Genomic DNA, 8,574 nt, shown 5'->3' on the forward strand with positions numbered 1-8,574 from the left:
CTTAAGTTTATTTTATGAAAAAGAGTATCTCAATCTTAAGGATCCTGGTAAAGTCCTTAATTTGACTTTTACTAAAGAATTCGGAAAGGCCATCTATCAACCCTAAGTATATTTTAAGGCCAGAAGTAACGAGCAGAACTTTATGAAAAGCAGATGCTTAGGCGAAGGAGTTTTTTTCTCGATACATTCGAAATGAAGGTCCATAAATTCGGAGCCCATTAGCCGCCGTTTTGTGAGTGTGAGAGAGAGGAGAGGCAATATTATAGTATTACACATATACCATAAAAGTCGCACGTAGATAAAATTTTCCACGCACGTCTCAAGTTCGCCGCCTCAAGTGGCTGCTGGCTGAGGAGAGAAGCCAATTCATAACGAGAGCAGTTGGATAAAAAAAGATGCATCCAGCATGAGAGCAGAAGTCACCCGATCTGCAAGAATGTTTAAAAAACAAGTAAAATTACTGCCTAGCCTGCTTTTCCCTGGAATGCGTCTGTGAGAACACGGCACTAAACTGACAGCGTGTTTTACGAAATTGATAAAAACAAACGTTGAAACCCTTTGAAAGATCATGAGTGCTGGAAAACGTACAGGGGACGCGCTGCAGCTCTCATCTTGTTAGTAATTTATTAATTTCTGCCCGGGCGGGCTGCTGGTCTTGCTGCTTTTTATTGCGGCTGCCAAGAGGCATATACATTGTGCACCTTTGCGCTGCTCTGGCGCCAGATGGGAGACGCGCGAGTTGCCCGCCAGGCCTCCATTAAAGGGTTAAGTGCGTGGGTTAAAAGGGGCTATCAAATTTGGGGACGTCTGACGCACTCGATGCCGACGCCGGGAAGCGTGCTTTCAATTTTCGACACTCGATCCTCACTCATATTAACTTCGTTAACTTTCAATCCTTTACATTCAGTATGTATTGTTTTGTGCGCCTTTCAATCATTTGTATCCAAAAACTTGCGGACATAATTTTTCTGGCATGGCTTCTGGTTCTTTACTGCGACAAGAAATATTTTAGTTTTGTCGTAATTATAATAAAATGGAAGTGGTTTTTATGACGCCTTTTCTTGCTGAAAAATTATAATTTAAACACAACTTTAGATGAATTTTTACCATTTTCTTATTAATTAACGTGCAGATATGTTTTTTAAAACTATCAAAGCCGACCATGACCATAAATCTAAGAAATAATAAAATGAGTTTTTAACTTTAAAAATACGAAAAACCTCCGGGGTAAATTTAGATTACTTAAAACATTTTCTTTCGTTTTCACTCAGAGAAGAGTGCAGGCGGATGTTTTCAATGATTGCTGCTTCAAAACGCTCTGCAGCTAATACTGTGATATGATTTTTGCTTTGGAGTTAAAGTACTGCTGATGACGCCTATACGGGGCCGAAACAACTAATACTAAACAGTTTAATAGCGTGTGACATTATTTTTTTTTAATAATTTTGCATTAATTTTTTTCCATTCCTTGTTGCTTGCCTGTGGGAGTTGGCCAATCAATTTTACTAAAATAAAATATTATTGTTGTTGTTTATTCTCATAGTTAGTCAATACATGTGTATGTTATGGCATAGTCAATAAAATTGATAAAAACATGTGAGAAAAGGCAACACTCCTGGAAAACAGCTTACGAAAATCCTGTCCAGGAGGACAGAGCAGGAGTGGGCCCAGCGACCAGTATTAAAACACATCACTTAAAAATCTTGAAATTATATACGCATTATTCCTCGCAGAGTGGAATAAACAGTGTCACACTTCATGTCTTCATCACATATGAAAAAAAATTGTGCTGAGGGTAGAATTTTTTCCAAATATGTCTTACCTCGCATTTATAAATATTAAAATTAAGGAGATTTTATCTAAAAAAAATTCAAGTTTTAAAAAGGTTTATTTTTTAAAGAGTCCATTGTTTTGCTGAAAATTTTTCTTCCTACGATTGTCTTGCACATTGAGTGCATTTTTTAAGGCTTGGTTCTTAAAAAAATTCGGATAGTTTTATTCGATTTCTTTACTTATGCGGGGGCTTGAGATTCTTTGAATTAGCGTGATTTATTAACAGGAAGACCGTATAATTCCCAACCCTGCAAATAATAAATTGAATTTTAAGTCAATGCGGAAAGTTAAAAAGGATTTTAAATTCTTCAAAGAAAGCTTTTAGTATTGTGGGCATTCCATTTCATTTTCATGCATGTGAGGCTGAAGTGCATAACTGATTGAGTGGAAACCATTTGTCATTGCAGTCCAACCATCCATTCCTCAGAAAAGGTGCTTCTCGCACACACGCTGCAGGAGCTGCCTTTTCAATTTGTTAACCGAGCATAAGTGCACGCGGGACCGGGAGAAGAGCCCCCGACGCATATCTCATCTGCCCAATTTGGATGCGTCACGCAGCCGCGCATACGCTTAACAATTTTTTTTTTTCAGCGCTGATCAAAAATTCCAAGGCGGGTGATAAGAAATTAATAATCGCAGCGCGCAGGGCCCGCTGCCCCCTCCTGCCCGGCTGAATACCAAATAATGCCCTTTTATTGTTTCTCCTTTTGTTGTTATTCAAGGCGGAGTGGCCGCCCATTCCCACTAGCCGAAGCTCGTCGGTGCTGGACTCTCGCGCGCTTGATGGTCCATTGTTGCCGCGGCGCACCCCCGCAGATGTATTTTAATTTCCACTGATGATGATGATGATGTGTCCCATCTCGATCTCTCTTTATTTAATCACAATTTGTGCTCCGAGCCGCAGGTGGTAAATAACAACCAGCCTGTCCATCACGCCTAGTGCGCGGGGTATATATGCCTGTGCGGTCTGCACTTGAGTAATGGCACCGAACATGCTGACCACAAATTGTTGCATCACATCTAGACCCAGACAAGACCATCGACCCCGAAAAAAGTCGACCCTGTGCGCGCACCAGCCGCTTTCCGTGAATAGATAATTCGGTCTACCCTGATAATGAGATCACTGAGGCTTGTGGGAACGAAAAATCAGGGTTTGCCCTCTGGGACAAAGAAGTGTATGCGGTTTTACTCTTAATTCAATCTAATTCTGTTAAATTTAAAAAGACGACTAGAGTTTTTGTTAGTAAACTCTACATATATTATTTTGAAACTGTTAATAATCAAATGAGGCAATTGTTAATTCAGGTTGAAGAAAAAATGAGTTGGTTTTTTCCAGTTGCATCAATGTGGGGGAGTCAAATTAATAGGAAAATTCTTTCCTATTTTTTTAACCTTAATGGGGAAGTATTTAGTACATGACAACTATCCTAATTTCGATAGATTCATTAAAATTTATTGAGACATTCTCTCGGTATCGGGACATATACACGCACTTAAACAATTACTAGCTTTAATTCCAAATGTTGACATAACGATTTTCATTGTTAGATATTGTTTACTTTTCGCTTCATTAGCAATTTTTTAGTAGAGTCTGAAAAATCATTTATTAAATAGCTACTCATTAATTGAGAGTCTTTGCACGACGTGTTATACAAATATAATAAATTTTAATATAATTATACGCCTTGAGAGATGGGCCTCAATATTCTGAAATTTAAAGTTTTTAAAATTTGTGGCTGAAGTTCATCATTAATAAAATTTATGCTATTTTACGGAGATTGCAATTTCATTAAAAATAGTAAGTTATATAATCTAAGCTAAAAAGAAATGACTTGAAAGTATTGAATCACAAAAATGTGGCAAGAACGCTGATTTCCTTGTGAGAAAACCGCTATCCGGCATGGCAGAAGAAAGCTTATTCATGTAATTTATTTTGCAGCGAGCGCTGATTGGAAATTGAATTTTGATGAGGCCCATCAAACTTAACACACGCTAACACGATATAAACAAAACACACGAGACAGGCCGGGATAAAATCAGCGGTCACTTCTTCTCGGACCGAGGCAGGAGAAGACGCACACATGATGTAAAAAAAATCTGTGGGAACGCCAAAGGTTGCGACCTCTTGGTTCTCCTTGGCATCCACAGCTAATGTACCATCGAGTCCAGCTCGTTTTTTTGTTTGCCTACAGCGTCGAACCCACCCATTTGAATTCACGCAGTCGAGAGAGAAAACAACAAGACCGACGGATTTTTGATTTCTCGGCATGTACGTAATTTGCGTGTGAGGCCAGAAAGAGCAGGTTTTCGCAACGTTTAATTCGATTTTCACTCTATAGTGCTCGCATGTGCAATTTTTCATCTCGGAGATGAGGTTTTAATTAAAGCCATACACGCACGCTCTTCGAAATTATTTTATTAAAATTATAAATTAACATTTTCCCACTCCTTTGATTTCATAATTTAGAGCGTAAATGCGTTTGTTAAACCAAAGAAACGGATACATTATGAAAATGCCGAATAATTTCATATAATATGTAATGCTAAACCAATAAAATTCCTTCTCGAATTCCTAGAGGAACTAATAAAAGTCTCGCAGCGCAGCTGGAGTATAGTTTAACCGCGCGACGATAGCCTGCCATAATTTATTAATCATAGGGAAATATGAGAAAAGCGGTATAAAAGAGGAAAATAATATCTTTGGTGAAAATCATCAAAGAATTCGTCGAATTAGTAACGGATGCAAATTGGGAGAAAAATGAAGAAGAGAGGAAAGAAAATAAAGTCTCGAGGCGGCGATGATGAATGAAGCGAGATGGAAATCAGTGATTAATGGCTCGAAAATAATACATACATACGCGCGTAGACAAAAACCCTGGTAATGTTCACGCGTGCTTGCGACTTTCCAAATTTCCATATATTATATTGTGAGCCAGGCAACAAGAGAGGCAATCAACCGTTTTCAAGTGAAGAGGCTCATCTCACTCACTATCCGTAGATGGAAAGCCGAGATAGGATTGTGCATGCGGTGTTTTACTGGCGAGGGAATCAAAGACGCGACAAGCGCAAATAGGTGGGCCCGAACTGTGGATAATGGATGTTTTATGGAAAGGAACAAATTTACTCTGTTTAAGTATACACACCACTCGAATGTTAGAAATTGTAAGTCTTTTCAAGTTTCAAGGGTAACATTTTTAAGAGAGAACTGATGATAATTTATCTCTTTTTCTTAGCTGTTTGGTGTTATAATGATTGTTGTACAATACCTGATTTTTGCTACACGTTTTACAGGCAAACTGAATATATTGAGTGGAATAAATATATTACTTAAGGCCACGAATTATGAATTAATTTTGTTTATACCTTGACACGAAAAATTGAGTGACTTTTAGACATTTTCTACGCCAATTTAATTTGTTTTCCTGCACGAAATAAAATATTTTATGAACTTAAAATTTAAAATACAGTCAAGTTGATGAATTAATATTGTATCCAACATTGAAGAAAATAAAAAAAACATTTTAAAATTGAAAATAAATTTTGTTTTTCGGAAATATTGGCCTGATAAACGTGATTTACAAGACAGAAAAGTCAACAAATGTGTAGCCAATTGCGATTCTTTCTCGTAAAAATGCGAAACCTTCTATAAGTTCCACGTTTTTTTCTTAAATTTAATTCCATGTCAAAGAATCGCACCAAAAACAAAACTTATATATGAGAAGTTATGGAAATGACAGATGATGTGCATGAAAAATGATGGGAATATATATTTGAAGGTTTGCCAGGTTTTGGCTCTCCTGTAAAGATAGACACCGAGCAAATATGCTGTTTGGTTGGAATCGAGCACGAGGAGGCAGCGCGGATTGAATTTCGCCATAAATTATGCCCATATTTATTAATATAAAGGCTTATGAAATTTAAGAACGGCGGTATGCGCGCCGCTTGATTTTTCATGCTGAGCCAAAATCACTCGTAATTCAACGTTTTCGTTGCCGATTTTTATTCCTCGTCTCGTTTGTTTTCGCCAACTCAATAAAACGGCATTATTTATTCATCGGTGGGCAATATGGCGATCGTGTTTAACCTTGGGAAACCAGCTCTCTCTCGCGCGCGCGGTAATGAGCTTTCAGAGGTGCGGGTGTTCATTTGGCATAACGTCTGCTTGCAAACATCCATTAGACCCTCTATACCAACGAGAAACTGAGAGCGAGAGAGAGAGAGAGAGGAGCTGATAATATATGTTCGTTTTTTATATGCGCAGTGCCGTCGGCCCGTCTGCTTACTTAATGGATTTGCAGCTTTGAAAACGCTTGCGAAATAATCCGATAGAGTACTTCGTGATTTTAAAGTACTCCAAAGTGATTCCTCTTAATCTAAATGCAATAAAATTTACTCATGTAGCAATTTAGGATTTAAAAACATTCCTTTTGGCTCTGCTAGATATATATTGAAAACAGTTTTAGAAATATACAAATTTATAAATAAAAAACTGTGGCTAAAGTAGAGGTGTCTTCTCAATCCGAAGAACCGCCACCTATCAGAAAAAAATAATGCCCCAATAAAAGGACTTCCCAATTCTAACGAAAATACTGACTTAACCACTTCCAGAGTAGAACTTCTTATTATGTTAGTTTTTTTCAGTTAAAAATAGCTATATAAGGGTACATCTTTTACACAAAATTTCCTCTTAATTAAAAAACTTTTGTTAAAAATAATATAATGAATACAGATACAGCTTTTGAATTTGTTGCGAGATGTCAAAAGTTCCAAAATAATAAAAGCTTTTTCTGCAAGATAAATAATATATATTTAGATCCGCCCAGTGGTTAAAAGCCTTTTTTATTTTTATCCCTGTCCGAGGACCGGGAAAGGCGCGCACTTTGCTAGCACGAATGCTGAAGCTTGGGTCCCAATTGGTCCAAATAACACCTTTATTTTTATTTCTATTATTTTACAATGATGTATACCTCTGCTATACCTTCTAGAATATATTATTACTTGAACGTGTTAAAGGCACACTTCGCTTGATTTTTTCTGATCGTGCCAAACTCGTTGCACAGACGCCACCTATTGGACCGTTGTTGGACCGAACTAATGGAGCTTACGAAAGTGGCTCCTCTATTGGCTGAAAATAAAGTTTACCTTCAGGGGAACCTTAAATTGACTAACAAGTGGTTGCAAACACATTCTCATGGTTCCCACCCCAAAATCTAACCAAGCACAAAACTGTATCGTTTAAAACAATCCTCATATAATTAGCATTTTTTCTGCGACACCGATAGCTGATGAAATTGAAGCGATAAAGCGTACTTCGAATAATTAACTAATATTAATAAAGTGCAGGAAAAGCATAATTGCTCTCATAATCCTCACCAAAAAGCTGAACGCTAATATACTAAATTTTTAAGACTTTTCTATGTGCACTTTTGTATTTATTTGGTAAACAAATTATCAATTCTGTTCTTGGCAAGCTCAAAATCTTGATAGTTAAAATGTTAATTGTGATTTTCCTGCCAATTTCGTTCCATTTGGATACTTAGAAATCATGCATGAATAGATAGTTCCAGCGAAAAATATCGTCCTCTCTGGTTTCGAAGCAACCAAGATCAATATTGGTCCTGGCTCTACGCGCCGGATAAGAAGCGACTTTTTACGCGCGCTCCGCGGGTGAATCCGCGCGGCAGTCGTTATACGGCGCGCCGGGGGCGACCGACGGGATGCTTTTATGCTAAGTTTCTTGCACAAACAGGTGTGCGCGCGGATCACGCCGCTTCCTGAGTTGCTGCTGTCCTGTGATTTATGGCGATAAATAATATCCGCAAGAGCAGCCAGCGAGCGAGCGGAGAGGCACTTTGCCGCAGCATCCCTGGCTCTCTCTCTCTCTCTCTCTCTCTCACGCGCGCGCGAATGATGGAAGAGGGTTCAACCCCATCCTTCCCGTCTGCACGATGTATGCATCACTGCTAATTTCGACTGATACACCTTTACAGAATTGGGGAAGAGTTCTTCAAAATGCAAATTATTGTTGGGTTCCAAAAATAAGTTATTCAATTTTTAGCAATCAACTTCGCGTTCCGCTATGTTTATTCAAATTAAATAAGTAAAATGAAGTCAATGTAGCTCAGACTGCGCGTTTAGTTTGTTCAACTATTTCAGTGTTAGGAATGTCATGAACTTAAAATGCATAGAAGATACGAATAATTTAATTTCAAGCATATATAGTTTAAGCCAATGCCAAAATCATTTTTTTTAATATAAAACATGTGAGTTTCAAACCCATCGTGTTCTATAATATTTTGACTGCTGTTGCCTAATTTTTGAAAAATTATATCGCTTTGACCACGATTTAAATTTCCTTCGTATGGATCTTAAGGAACAAAAGAAGACTCAAACCACAGTTCTTAGTAAGCAAACTGTGTCCACCACAGCGGAATCCCACTTGCATTAAAGCCAAGTAACCTACAAGCAATATGAAAAAATAATGCTTAAACACAATTACAAACTCTATTAAAACAGGGAAATTAATTTTGTTTCCTCGAATTGCGCCTTTTCTTCCCTATATACAGATAAATAAAAAACTGATTCAAAATACCTATGTAAACTCAATTTCCAGTCAAGATTGAAAACTGGTAAATAGCTCTACCCTGCTGTGACAAGCTCATGAATTAAATAAAATATTCACAATTTATGGAGAGCACCCCTCGCCTCTAAAATTCCCTGAAAAATGCAGCGGTTTTCTTA

Source organism: Cloeon dipterum, chromosome X, assembly GCF_949628265.1.
Source record: "Cloeon dipterum chromosome X, ieCloDipt1.1, whole genome shotgun sequence".
Classification (NCBI taxonomy): domain Eukaryota; kingdom Metazoa; phylum Arthropoda; class Insecta; order Ephemeroptera; family Baetidae; genus Cloeon; species Cloeon dipterum.